General features: G+C 45.6%; 1 protein-coding gene across 12 annotated transcripts in view; it reads right to left on the bottom strand.

The window, feature by feature from the left end:
• Positions 1–15482, bottom strand: part of PTPRT (protein tyrosine phosphatase receptor type T) — a 1155381-nt gene that overhangs the window by 837099 nt on the left and 302800 nt on the right. The window lies entirely within an intron of this gene.

The raw sequence follows: 15482 nt of genomic DNA, 5'->3' as shown, positions 1-15482 counted from the left end.
AGCAAAAGGTGACTATATTCTGGAATGGGAGGTAGAAGGGGAGAAATAATCAGGGCTTTGAAGTTTAGGAGCATCTCCACCGGCACAGAGCAGGAGGAAGAGCACTCCAGGGTGAGCTGGCAGGATGTACAGAGAAGGAGAGAGACCACCAGGACTGAGCTGGTCCACATTTCCAGCGCCCCTTCTTGTCTCCTTACTGCTCAGACCTCATCACACCATCACCTCCCTTCCTTAAACAGCCACTGGTTCCCCTATTACACATCCAAACCACATCTGTGGTTCTGATCCACATACAGAAACCATCCCTTAATAACCCCTGCCTGTGTCTGCAGCCTCATGTAATATCACTCCCTCTTCTCCATCAGCAACAAAGGTCAAAACCCTTCTTCTGGACCCAGACCTGGGGTTTCCTCTGCTTAATGGTGGTGGAAGGCCTGTTGACAGATCTGATACAGAACACAGTCACAATACTGCTAAAGTAAACCTACGAGGGCAAAGCACTCTCCACTCCCTTTTTTTCTGAGTATGGAAACCTGGAAGAGTCAGTCTTCAGCAGCCCCAACGAGTCGGGCTGGACAAAGGAGGGCTGAATCTATTTCGGTGCAAGTCTGGGGCTTGAGTTCAGAGTTTTAAATAGCTCTGCACGAGACAGCGACAGGAATTTGCAGTATCGACACCTAGAGAGAGAAGGAAAAGGGAGGGAGACAGAGGTCCAAGGAACATAATGTAAAGCAGACACCTACAGAAGGTGAGAGACAAAGAGAAATTTCCTGTGATGGGAAATGACTGACGCACTGGTAGAAACTAAAATTTCTGTTTGCTTCCATGTATTCATTCTTTCATTCACAATTATTGAATCGAGCTTTTAGGGTAGATGGAGCAGAGAACAAGCTGCTCTCTATACAGTGGTTTAGAAGAGGTGTGCCATCAATAGAAGGAGTGAGGCAGACAGTAAATAGGCAAACTAGTAAGTAACTGCATTTCCAAATGTGCTATGAAGGCTGGCACTGGGTTGCCTGAGGGGCTCCCAGGTTGGTGTGGTCCAGGAAGCCTTTCTGACCAGGAATTGGCAACAGTTCCCTGCCCTATAGTGTCAAGTCCCTCCAAGCCCTCAGTGAGAGCTGGCTACAAACAGCAGCCATGTCACTGTGCTTTGGGGAACTAAGGGAAGAATGGATGGACAATGTGGATGGATATGGGTCAACAGACAAAGATGGAAGTCTTAAGAGACAACAGGGAAGGTCAGGGGCAGACAGCAGAGGAGACTGCATCCCAGACAGAGTGAAGAAGGGTGACCTCTGAAAGGCAAGGACAGGGGCAATCAACCAGCTTCCACTAGGCAGTAAGCTTTAGACTGGCTGGGAAATGGCGCTGGCATAGAGGAGGGGCTGAAGAAGTATCTGTTGACTAAATAAACCAGTGTGCTTCCCTGGTGGCTCAATGGTAAAGAAACCACCTGCCAGTGCAGAAGATGTGGGTTCGATCCCTGGCTCAGGAAGATCCCCTGGAGAAGGGCATGGCAACCCACTCCAGTGTTCTTGCCTAGAGAATCCCATGGACAGAGGAGCCTGGGGGGCTACAGTCCGTGGGGGTCCCAAAAGAGTCAGACACAACTTAGCGACTAAACAACAACAAATGAACCAAAAATTCTTTTAAATAAATAAAAAATTTTAAAAAGAAGGTACAATCTGTTTGATAAGTTAACCTTAAAAATGCATTGCAATATACATTCAGTTCAGTTCAGTCGCTCAGTCGTGTCCGACTCTTTGCGACCCCATGAATCGCAGCACGCCAGGCCTCCCTGTTTATCACCAACTCCTGGAGTTCACTCAGACTCACGTCCATCGAGTCGGTGATGCCATCCAGCCATCTCATTATTTCCCCACTGATCTCCAGTAGCATATTGGGCACATACTGACCTGGGGAGTTCCTCTTTCAGTATCCTATCATTTTGCCTTTTCATACTGTTACAGACAAATCCTGTTCGATTCCACTTCTACGAGGTACCTGGTGGTGGTGGTGGTTTCGTCGCTAAGTTGTGTCAGACTGTTTTACACAAGGTACTAAGAAGAGTCAAATTCATAGAGTCAGAAAGTACATGGGTAGATGCCAAGGGCCAGGGGAGTAGGGACGATGGGTTAGTGCTTAGTGGGGACAAGGTTTCAGTTTAGAAAGATGAAAACTTCAGGTGATGGATGATGGTGAGAGTTGCAGAGCGATGTGAATGTGCTTAGTGCCACTGAAGTGCACAGTTACATATGGTTAAAATAGGATTTTTTATATTATGTGACTTTTACCGCAATAAAGAACATTTTTTAAAACTGTGAGTGGGATACCAGACAGACCCCAAGCTACATTTCAGGAACAGTGAGCCGATAACAGCCCCCATACACCACCTGCTCTTTCTGGTCTCACACTCACCACTTCTACCTAGAAAGCTCCTTCCCCATGCTGCCTGTCTGACAAATTCCAAACTAGCCTTCCCAAACCACTCCCTCTATAGACCTCAGCTGACCAACACAGCAGAGTGAATGCCACAGATATGAGACACAACACACTCCATTTGAAACCTAGAAAAGGGTAGCAGCAACAGTTCCACCTGCTCAGGAAGGGCCGCCCCCTCCCATCCTTACACCGCTCCTGACTCACCGAAGTCCAGCCTGTGGGAGATAAATGAACTAAGTCACACCAACAGCATCCAGATGCCGATGTGCTTGATGGTGAGTGGGGAGCCTGCAGCACCTCAAGCATGCACTGGAAGAGCTGACTGATCATCCTAAACGGAGATCAGCCTCCAGGTCTTTAGAGGAACATACAGCCAAGAGGATGGTAGGCCTATGGGAAACTGTTGAGATCTTCTCTCTTAGACACGTGAGAACCCTACACTTCCAGGCCACTTTGCATATGGGGAAGACAATGTGGTAAACCCTGGAAATGTATCATAAAGTGATGGCCACATGTGCAACACTAGTCCATAAAAGTAATCTCTTACCAACAATCCTTCTCACCTGCCCTACTACAAAGACTTTCAAAGGTGTGCTTGAAGACAGGGGCATCAAAGGAAGAGAGATGTCTAGATCCCTGAGACACTCACTGAAAGAGAGTCACCCAGTCACCTGACCAATAATATTGTTGTTCAACACATCAGGCGCAAAATGCCAACTTTTCTAGTCTTAATGCCATTGACATCTTAGGGTTTAGTTGTTAGCATAGTGGAGCCTTGCCTATGCTGACTAATATAAGAAGCATGCTCTGTTGAGCATTTGTCCTGAGTCAGGTAATATACTAGGCACTGATCACAGAAAACTGCTGAGGTCACCTTTGTTTTCACTTAATCCTCACGACTTTGTGAAGTCGATTTTTTAATCCTTACTTTAAGTGTAGAGTAACTGATGCATTAAGGGGTTAAACAACCTGCTGAGGTCACAACTCTAGTCCAGCCACATATGATGGACAAACACAGAAGCAGGAAATACAGCACGAGATAGCAAAAAGCAAACTGAAGGCAGGAGAAGAAAGACAGGCAGGACAGAAGGAGAGAGTTACAAGTCCACACCGCCATTTCCTACAAGTCCGCCTGCTGAAAGGGAGTCACCTATTTGACTCTGAGTTTCCAGATGCCAGCAGAAAAAGGACAATCTGCTCAGTTACTGGATACTCTGTGTTCAGACAATAAAAGCCAAATAGCTCTGGTAAATTACAATCATTCCAGGTGCCTAGATCACACAAGAACTTCTCCACAGGGGTACTGGTAACAGAAATCAACCATCCCACAATGCACAATATCTGAAACAACATCCATGCAAGAGGTGCATGGTCAATTTCGTGAGACTATTTCTCACAATCACTCTCAATATAAACTAATAGCATCAACCAAACATACAATTCAGGAAAAGCAACTCACTGGAACCCAATATGGTACAGTCTAGAGACTAGCTCCCTGTCAACCTGACTTGACCCAGAGATGAGTTTTGAAAGGTATTTGGGAGGGGAAAACACGTTTGATTCATGTTTTGTAAGCAATTCTCCCTGGATTTTCTTCCTCTCAAACAACACACTGAGAAATAAGAGTGGTTATGAGCTTCAGATTATACACTCTGCCGGCAGTCTACACTGCCAGTGGGTACAGCCTTTTCAGCTCACCTCCTTTCTTCCTTTTTGGGCCTTTACTTTCTGGTGTGCAAGATCGATCACAAACGAACCTTCCAGTGGTCAAAGTCAAGGATTCCAAAAACTCAGAGAGACCCAGAAACTCTCAGGAGCCACAGAGATGCAGAGCCACTTCACCGGCACCAGGACTGGCTACTGAGAACCTCTGGTGAGGAGGAGAAGGGAAAGAAGGCTAGCTTTCTGTGGATCCTCAGCATGAAGTATTCAGACCCATGATCCTAAGTCTTATTGCAGCTCCTCCTGCTCTTTCACAAATTATATTTACCTCTTTTGGTGGAACTCCTCGGCACCGTAACACCTGCTGAAGAGGCTCCAGACCACAGGTTTCTGTGGCAGGCTACTTGGCGAAGGCTTACAACTGGAGAGATTCTCAAAGGACAGTCATCTGGATGCTCAGCTTGCTCTGTTTTAAAGCGGCCCCACTCAGCACTATCAATTTGGAAGAAAAAAAAAGTCTCCTAAACCTACCCTCACCCCTAGAATTGGGCTCAGTCTCCAAAGCACATGTCCCAGTTGGGAGAAGACCCAGATAATTGTGGACATGGCCATAAGCTGAGGACTCAGCAGTATCTCCCTACATCGGGACAGAGAAGCTATTTCCCTGGACAGGTTGAGGTCAAAATGTAGCAAAGGCCCCAGATGCTCTGATGTGAGTTAAGCATAAAAAGTCAACAGAGAAATGGAAAACGGTAGCAAGGAAATTGGATTTTGAAAATCCATTTGGGTTTGGTAATGTATAGCATATCGGCATCTGTAAGGAAAGTAAAAATAGTGCAGGATACATACTTCAAGATACATTAAAGCATAAATAAAGTTTATAGGGCCAATCAGGATTTTTTTTTAAACATGAGCTCCTCTTTTGAAAATGAGAGGAATAGAAATTCAATAAAAATATACATGCATCTGCCTCTGCATTTCTCAGATATGATCCTACGTATTCTTGAACAGAATTGAGTTCAGAAGAGAAACTAAAGGTTTCCAGGGCTTCTGCTCCATGCGAGGCACTGTACTTGAGCTATGTAAGTATGTATACAAATATATACACATTTTTTAATACTTATATATGTATGTTTATGCATGGAAGTGGGCTTCCCAGATGGTGCAGTGGTAAAGAATCTGCCTGCCAATACAGAAGATGCAAGAGGGTTTGAACCCTGGATCGGGAAGATCCCCTGGAGGAGGAAATGGCAACCCACTCCAGTATTAGCCTAGAAAATTCCATGGACAGAGGAGCCTGTCAGGTTACAGTCCATGGGGTCGCAGAGTTAGACATGACAGAGCATGCACACACACACACATGAAAGTTAAGTCTTACCAACCCCACTTCCTAAGACAAGGGTCAACCAACTTTTTCTATAGAGGGTCAGACAGTAAAGTTGTTCACCTTGCAGGTGTATTGGTTTTTTCTTGCTACCAACATGTTATCACAAACTCAAAACAAAACCCATTGATTTTTTTATCTTCTGGTTTCCACAGGTAAGAAGTGAAGGCCAGGTTGCACCTTATCAGGGCCTCACAAGGCTGAGGTCACAGTAATAGGAGACCTGATTTCCTTTCTGGAGTCCAGGTCAACTTTTGCAGGGTGTTTGGCAGAATTCAGTTCCTTGTAATAATTATAGCATCAGGGCTTCTAGAGAAGAGAATGGCTACCCACTTCAGTATTCTTGCCTGGAGAAGCCCATGGACAGAGGAACCTGTTGGGCTATGGAGGTTGCAAAGAGTCCGAATGACTGAGTGACTAACACTTTCACTCCTGCCCTCTGAGGGTCATCATGAAAGTGCGGCTCTCAGTTCCTAGAAGCCACCCACAGTTCCTGCCATAAATCCTCTCCACTCTCTTCCTGAGCAAGGCTCCATTCTATTTAAGGGCTCATCTGATTCAGTCAGGCCCACCCAAACCAGATCATCTCCTTTATTATTAAAGTCAGCCAACTTGGGACCTTAATTATATCTGTGAAATCCCTTCACCTTGGTCACTGACATAACCTAATCGTAAGAGTGAGATCTGGGACTTCTCTGGTGGTCCAGTGGTTCAGACTTTGCCTTCCAATGAATGCAGGGGGTGCAGGTTCGATCCTAGATTGGGAAGCTAAGTCCCCTCATGCTTTCCAGCCAAAAACCCAAAATATAAAACAGAAGCAATATTATAACAAATTCAATAAAGACTCTAAAAATGATCCACATCAAAAAAAAAAAAAAAATTCTAGAAAAGGGTGAAATCTATCCTATCCCAGTTCCTCCCAAAGGACAGGGATTAAACAAGACACAAATACCAGGGGCCAGTAACCTTGGGGACCAATTTGGTATTCTGCCCACCACGGAAGGCCCCTTGGTCTCTCACTAAGACTTGGCAGCGCCATTGCAGCAGAAGCAGCCACAAGTCATACAGGAAGATGGGCAGAGTTGTTTGCTAATCAGACTGGATTTACTGACACTGCACTGTGAATTTCCTATGATTTCCACATGTCACAAAATAGTATTCTTCTTCTGATTTGTCTAACCATTTAAAAATGTAAAAACCAATCTTCCTTTGCGGATGGAGTACAAAATCAGTGAAGGTCCAGAAGTGGCCTGGAGGCTCTGGTTGGCTAACCTCTGCTTTGATCCCGTAAAATTCTACGATTTTAACACGGTCACAGCAAAGCACCGTGTTCGCACCCTTTCAGTGTTTGATGTCATGTGCTTTTGACACCTCCTTCCCGTTTCTCAGTTGTAGAACGTTTCTACCTTCCTGCAGGAAGTGGAAGAGGGGCGGGGCATGTCATCCACTGTCTTCCTTTCGAAGCTACATTCCCAGCCTGTAGGATAACGGCTTGAGAGAAGCACCAGAGGTTACTGGATTTACATACAGTTAAGTCCCCAACATCTGAACCTTCAAGTTGCAAACTTTCAAAGATGTGAGCATGCATTTGGTTCCAGCAAGGAACCAGAACCTGTGCCATCAATGTCAGGCGTGAGTGAAACGGCACCTTGCCCATCCCTGCCAGTCTCCTACTGCTGACCATTCTTCAGCTCTACCACCTCCCACGCCTCCTTTCCCTGACTCCTCCTGCCTGTTCATTCGATGCCAGGCCCTGTATGCCAGCAGTTGTACTGTACTACTGTACTTTTCAAGGTACTTTAAGATTAAAATTTTTTTTTTTATGTTACTTGTGTGAAAAGTATTATAAACCTATTACAGCACAGCTGTTATTGTTCCGTTGCTCAGTCATGCCTGACTCTTCGAGACCCCATGGACTGCAGCACACCAGGCTTCCCTGTCCTTCATCACATCCCGGAGCTTGCTCAAACTCACGTCCAATGAGTCGGTGATGCCATCCAACCATCTCAACCTCTGTTGACCCCTTCTCCTCCTGCCTTCAATCTTTCCCTGCATCAGGGTGTTTTCTAATAAGTCAGCTCTTCAAATAATGTGGCCAAAGTATTGGAGCTTCAGCTTCAGCATCAGTCCTTCCAGGGAATATAAATGATCGAGTTCCTTTAGAATTGACAGTACTATATAGCAAATTGTATTGGTTGGGTACCTAGGCTAACTTTGTCGGACTTACAAACAAGTTGGGCTTACAACAGCGCTCTCAGAACAGAACTTGTTCATATGCAGGAACACTTCACCGACATCACAGCACGTGTTCTCAATGGGTAAGGACTGGTGCTCCTACTTCACAGACAAGGAAACCAAGGCGAGAGCAGGTGACATTCTCAACATTACCTAGTCAATCAAGGGCAGAGCCAAGACTCAAATCAAGGACCCCCTTCTTAGCCAGAAAGTCTACCAGGGAGAGCTCAGCTACTACGTTCATGGGAGAGCCAGCACAAAACCAAAATGCAAAGCCATTTGCTTAAAAAACTATTAAGAATTTCAACATGACCATTGCAGATCATCAGACGAAGCACAGGGCCCTTCCAAGTGCCAGGCCCTGGTCAAGTGCATAAGTGACACACCCATGAGGCCAGCCCTGCTCTGTGGACACACACATTCAAGCAATAAAGCCCCACACCCCCCAAGTCATCAAGATGCTGCCCTCGTGCCAACAAGAGTCTCTGAAGGCAGGGCGATATCTAAGTGGCTTATTAATCGCGGGCAGACTATCATGGGTAGGCGAGTCTTGCCCCCGGAATGAATGTAAACCAGACTGGCATAAATTGAATTCCTTTTTGGAATATCTAATTGAATTTGCAGAAGTGTGTGCCAAGGGGGTGTTTAAATAAGTGCACAAATATGATAAGAAGGCCTTCACACCATTATATCTAATTCAGTAAGCAAAAATAATGGCAGGGCACGTTCCAATTAGTGTTTGATTTATTTGCTTTAACAAATCCAATTAGTAGAATGTTTTATAAAGTCATCCAATGTCAAACACTCATGGACTCAACAGATAGAAACAATACTCCTAATAGGAAAAAAAAAAATGTTTTAAAGCTCTTTGAACAGTGAATGTATTATAAATAAGATGATGTCTCTCTGATGGCTCAGCCATTCCCCAAGGACCCAGAAAACAGTGTCTGATCTGCTCATTTGGTTCTTTCTCCCAGAGACTCTGGGAGGCAACTCAGGTTAATTTGGCCCATTATAATAAATCCAGGAAAACAACAAAGGTGGAAGTTAGCAAAGGGACTTCAAGGGAGAATAATGAACTTGCTGCTGGGTATCTTTTAGACCAGAGACGTGTTCCGACTTCCAAGACGGCACAGTGGAGCACAAAAAGACAATGCTAACAGAAACAGCGACCTTCTAGAAGCTTCTAGAAGCTGATCCAATGCCTTCATGCCCTTTCCAGGCTCCAGTATAAACTGGAGAGTTCAAGGAGATTAGTGACCCTAAAGCATGCCCATCCTGACTAGCAGATGATGGTCTTTGACCAGTGAAACTCAGCATCCATAGGGCTTAAAGGTATGGACTCTGGAGCCAGCACCCCAGCTCTGGTACTTTTTTTTTTTTTAACTGTATGACCGCGACTAAGTTATTTAACCTCTATGTACCTCAATGTCCCCATCTATAAAATGAGGAAATCACAGTGCTCATCTCTTGGGGGTTGTGATCAGAATTTGGAAAATTTAGTAATTGTAAAGACTTGGAACAGAGCCTGGCACATGGTAGGTGCCAAGTATTTGTTACATGGTGGCCCTAGTGGTAAAGAACCTACCTGCCAATGCATGAGACGTAAGAGACTTGGGTTCGTTCCCTGGGTCGGGAAGATCCCCCAGAGGAAGGCATGGCAATCCACTCCAATATTCTTGCCTTGAGAATCCCATGAACAGAGGAGCCTGGTGGGCTGCAGTCCACAGGGTCGAAAAGAGTCAGACACGACTAAAGTGACTCGCATGCACACACATTAATATTTAATCTCAACATATGAATGAGAAATGGGGGAAATAGCTATGTTCTATGTGCCCAGGCTCAAATCATAATCTCCAAACAAAATATTTTAAAGAAACTATCTGAGCTGGTGCATCACCTCCTGTATGAATCAGCAGTGCCTAGGGTGATAAGCCCAGCTTCACTGACCACTTACTGCTGTGTGACCTTGGGCAAACCACCTAACCTCTCAGGTCAGAGATTCTGACCAGGTAATAAAGGAATAAATTAAACTCTCTTGGAGGGCACCTCGATTTCTGACACACTGGGAGACGGTGACTGTCCTCTACCATGTCACCCAGCTACGTTTGCTGGGATACAGGAGGGCCAGGTGTCCCCTGGAAATAAAAGCCTCTGCTCAGACCAGCTTCCCTGCGGGGTTTGCCACAGGCCTCAGTCTGGTGCATCTGAATGTCCTGGAAGAAGAGAACCCAGTGGGACGTGGCAGGCAGAACCGTGTCTCCTCCCATGTGCCAGCCCTCCCAGGCTCCGGGGGAGAGCAGGGAAGACAGCCGTCTGCTGTGCCCCGGGTAATGTCTCAGCAGATGCTGCCGTGCATCACAACCAGGGAGGAAAGAAGGCGCCATGTGCGAGGTCAGCACTCACCCTGCCAAGAAGAGGAGGCAGCGGGCGAGGGCGGCCGGGCATCTCTGGGTAACGTGAAGATGGCCCAGTCTGGAGACCCAGCTGGAGGCTCCACTAGCCTGGATGGCGGCCCCATCCAACCCAGGAAACCTGCTTTTGTTTCCCCTCAACAACCCCTGAGTGGATTCAGGGATTCTGCTGCTCTCCCACGTGTCAGGAGCGAAGGGGTCACCTGGCCCAGCTCTGAAACTTACAGGTGGGGAGACAGGCATGAAAAGGACAAGGCTGCAAAGAGAGGGGGGTGGAGAGCTGGGACTGCAGCCAGCTGTCCTGGCCCCGGGCCAGCGCTCTGCCCACTCAGAAGTCAGAATAGCATCTTTCATCTTTTCTCATGCAACAGTGATGTCTTTTTTGCATTTCTGTTTTTGAGGGAGCCAGGAGAGAAAGGGTTGGCCAAGGGTCATAACCTGTTTCAGGGAAACTTTAGATCGGCTGGGAAAGGTGAGAAAAGGTTTCCCCTACACAGAAGGAAGGGCCGCCTACTGCTTTCTGGCAGGAGTTGAGTCATCTTCTCAAGACTTTGGAAGCCCAAACCAGCTCTTGACGGCCTCAGGGTCTTTCCAATGCTGGTCCCCTAGCCTGGAATACTCTCGCCCCAGTGATTCACGGGGTATCTTCCACATCAAACATCAGTCTCAGCCTTCTCAGAGAAGCCTCTCTGAAGACTCCATGGGAAACAACCTCTTCTCTTTCCCAATTCTCCTCTACCACACTGTCTTACTTCTATTCAACACTGTTGTTATTCACATCCTCTGAAGAACTCTGGAATTTTTTTATCTTCTCATCTGCTTATTTATTTTCTGTCTTCCCACCACCTGTTTAAGTCCACGGGGGCAGGAAGCATATGTCTGTATTCTTTGCCACTGAATCGTCAGGAGGTATCAAAGACCTGGGTACTTTGATGCTTGAGAGCTTAAGGGAAACTCAATAAACGCCTCATGAATGAATGAACTGAGTACAAAGAAGTGTCAGGAGTGAAAGACAGCCTCAAAGGATGACATCCAGGTTGGTTCTGGCACTTCTCTGACCTCTGGCGGGTCAGAGAAAATCTCGCGCCTCCATTTCCTCGACGTGAAAACGGAAATGACAGCAACTAGCCTTTGTTGAGTGCTTACTGTGTGCTGTGCACGGTGCTAGGCCATGGCCATGAGCTTCCCTCTTTTAATCCTCAAGGGGCCCACAGACACTGATGCTATTACTGCCCATGCTTTATGCACAATAAAACTCAGAATTAGCTAAACAACCTGCCCCAAATCTCGCAGCTCAGCAATGGCTGGACTGGGGTCTAAACCAAGGTAGTACGCCACAGTCTTGGTCTCTGGGCCATAACCCTCAGTGCCCACTAACGCTGCTGCCACTACAGGATTACCTGGCTTGCCAGGCACCTCTTCTTCCCAAACTGACTTATTTTTAGCACGTAATTTTTTTTCAAAGGAAAAAAGAAACAGCCGCACATCCCGAGCCCCAGTCCAACAGGGCCTGAAAGGTCAGCCAGCTGGGTCTCCACTCACTGTCTTGATGGTCCAAGGGCAGGAGGAGTCACGTGGTCCACACACGGCTCTCTCCCGGCCCCTGGTGTTCCTTCCCTCCGGCCTCACTGTAGATCTCGGCTCCAGTAGTGGACACCCTGGAGAACCTCAGCAGAGGCCACAGCCAGGTGCTCCTACTGGCCCAGCAAGGAGTGGACTCGCATAACCACTACATCAAGAGTCTCTGGGAGAAAACATTCAAAGCTTTCCCAAGTTTCACTTTGGAAGAAATCAGCCCTCTGTGCTCACTGTATAATCCTGAATAACAAAGTGGCAGGATCTTAGAAGTTCTACCTTATTTCTCTTACAGCATGCTGTGAGTTGCTCTCTGGGAATCAATGTACAATGTTGCAAAGTTGGAATCAGGTTCAGAAAGGTTAAGTAACTTCCTCAAGGCTACACAGTTTGTAAAGGCAGAGGCAGGAATCAAATTACCTTCAATTTGACCCCAAAGCACAACCCCTCTCAACTCTATCATAATGTCTTTTACATGAAAAACCACTAAACCCCTCCAGTTTGGCAATTCTCCTGCTTCCCTATTACCTCTGTATTAATTTAACCTATGCTTGAATAACAGACTTTATTTTCTTGGGCTCCAAAATCACTGTGGACAGTGACTGCAGCTATGAAATTAAAAGACGCTTGCTCCTTGTAAGAAAAGCTATGACAAATCTACATAGCATATTAAAAAGCAGAGACATCACCTTGCCGACAAAAGTACATCTAGACAAAGCTATGGTTTTTCCAGAGGTCATGTATGGATGTGAGAGTTGAACCATAAGAAGGCTGAGCAGCGAGCACCAAAGAATTGACGCTTTCGAACTTTGGACTGCAAGGAGATTAAAGCAATCAATCCTAAAGTAAATCAACCCTGAATATTCATTGGAAGGACTGATGCTGAAGCTGAAACTCCAATACTTTGGCCACCTGATGTGAAGAGCTGACTCCTTGGAAGAGACCCTGATGCTGGGAAAGAATGAGAGCAGGAGGAGAAGGGGGCAATAAAGGATGAGATATTGGACGGCATCATTGACTCAACGGACATGAGTTTTAATAAGCTCTGGGAGATAGTGACGGACAGGGAAGCCCATCCATGAGGTTGCAAAGAGTCAGACATGACGGAGGAACTGAACAACCATGCTTGAATGGCACTCAATAATCCTAAATTGTGCATCTATTATGTACCAGACATTATTCTAGGAACCAGATTTGGAGCTAGGGATGAAAAGTTGTGTGTCCTTCATTCAGGAAGTTTATGTTCTAGGGAGAGTCAGACATGGAAAGCATGGCAAGAAATAAAGCAAGTAAGGTACCCACCTTGGCTCATCATATATCATTGTGCTTTGAATATAGTAGGCACTTGACAAACACATCCATAAGGTGGATAAAGAAAGTGTTCCTTGGGATTTCCCTAGTAGTCCCGGGGTTAAGAACCTGCCTTGCAATGCAGAGGACAGCAGTTTGATCCCTGGTGTTTGAAGCCCATGGGCCACAACCACTGAGCCTGAGCTCTAGAGCCCGAGAACCGCAACTACTGAAGTTCGAGGGCCTAGAACCCACACTTGGTAACAAAGAGAAGCCACCGCAACGAGAAGCCTACACACCGAATCTAGAGAGTAGCCGCTGCTGCTGCAACTAGAGAACGTCTGTATGCAGCAACAAAGACCTAGGGCAGCCAAAAGTAATTAGTTTTTAAAAAATTTTAAGTGATCCTATTGAACAGCTATTCCTTGTCAGGTATCACATAATCCCACATAATCATAACAGACATCCCAGGATCCAGGAATTAATCACTCTCATTTTAAAGATGGATAAACAGATTCCAACAAAACAAGAATCCAATCCAAGCTCCCTGTGTTTGTGGATTCTCTATTTCCTTTCCCCAAAGGTTATCATTTCTCTGCTACACTATGTTGTGCCTACAAAATCCTCAGACACATTTAGGTCTGGTTGACAGAAATTAGTTTCTGTCCTCAGTTTTTATATGTATATTAACATCTAACGACAAAGCAAAAAATTTAGGGTTCCATATAGTCAGTTAAACTTAATAATAGCATCCAGCCCCATATAAATCACCAAACGGGTCACTGTGTAGATAAAACATTTATTGAGGTCTGGATATTATCATTAAGTATAGTTGGTGTGGGCTCTCTCAGAACAGCTAAGCTTTGGCAAATCTGTCTGTGGTGGCCAGCTGGGCTCCATGTATCATGGCCTGTTAAATGTGCATTAAATGTGAAAGGAAAGGTTTTTAAGGACAGAGGATAAAAGGAGCCTCCACAAAGTGAAAACTCATATTCCCTGGATGTCGTGATCGAGTCAGTCGACCAGGAGGAAGGGTTCTGAGGTCCTGGGGATGCTGACGGTGACTTAGGTAACCGTGGTTTGAGCTGTGCTAGCTTGTCAACCTGTTAAATCATTAACCCTGTGCAAATCTTTCCTTCACATGTTGATACTTCAGTTCCCTGGAGAAGTTAATCTCACAAAGACAGAGGCACCCACAGACAGGAAGCAGGCACTCTGCTAGCAATCAAGGACATGGCCTTTAAGGAACATTTCAAAACAAGATAACAGGGTCGTTCCTAAGATTCCCAGGCACAACAAACAGACCCAGTACCTTAAAGGTGCCTCATCTCTGCCTCGCCAATGCCAAGGAGTTCATGTCAGAGACACATAAACACATATCTCATCTTTGGAACAAGCACTCAGGCACCTCTAGCTTTATGCACATTTGTTTTTAATCCAAAAAGGCCCAAGACATGGGATCCTATGAGTACAGCCCCTGCCAACATGACTCCCCCTCAGGCTAAAACTCCCAGAACAGAAATGAACTTCTAACAAAGCCACAGTTCTCTAAGCCACATCGTAGCTCAGGCTCTGACAGGATGAGAGCGGCAGGTGGTCTTGAAGATGGAGGATTTGCCTGGAAAAAAGGAGCCCGCATTACAGGCGTGGTTTTGCCACCAGCTGGTTGAATGACCTTGGCCGAGTCACATCCCCTTTGAAGTACAATCTGGCAGGCACCTCCTAGCAATCTCTGTTAGAACCGCACCACCATGCCTAAGAAAACACTGGAAAAAGGTGAAAACTTCCAACAGAACTGAAAACAATAAAACTATCACCAGCATTGTGAAACTGAAATGGACTGAAATATTCAAGTGGCCGACCACTTTGTGACACGCTTTTTATAATCTGGAAAAGGAAATGTTAAACCTCATCTGCCTGGAATTTACTAGGCAGACCATGTGTTCCTTCCACACTATCAACCCCCAACTTCAGAAATACAGTTTTTAATAAACAGGAAACCACACTGTTGGCCCTCTAATGAACAAGACTTGTTCCAAGCATTTGGGGTCTCTCCTCACCATCTCCTGCAGTAAGAAAGTAAAATCTTAAGGAAAAATAATAAAAATTATTATGATTAAAAAAAGAGGAAAATGCAAAGGAAGTCATCATGGAAACTGAACAGAAGATTGCTAAAATATTATCTACTATAGGAACCTGATGAATGCTTTTAAAAAACATTCAGCATCCTCATAGGATGCAGAGAGACCCAGCCCTTTATGAAACAAGGAGAGAAAGCTACAAAGGGAAACTAACATAAGAGGCAAAGACAACAGGGTTGTGTGACAGACCTGTGGGTTAACAGAGTTTCAGGAAAAGTTAGAATGCAAAAAGCAGAATCCAAACCAACATTAGTGAGAAAGATGGTGACATGGGAGCAGATTTCTCAAACCCTCCGACTTCAACACTGACTGAACTGAACAAAAATTCCACACAAA

Source organism: Bubalus bubalis, chromosome 14 (assembly GCF_019923935.1).
Source record: "Bubalus bubalis isolate 160015118507 breed Murrah chromosome 14, NDDB_SH_1, whole genome shotgun sequence".
Classification (NCBI taxonomy): domain Eukaryota; kingdom Metazoa; phylum Chordata; class Mammalia; order Artiodactyla; family Bovidae; genus Bubalus; species Bubalus bubalis.
This window is presented reverse-complemented; position numbering and strand designations above follow the sequence as displayed.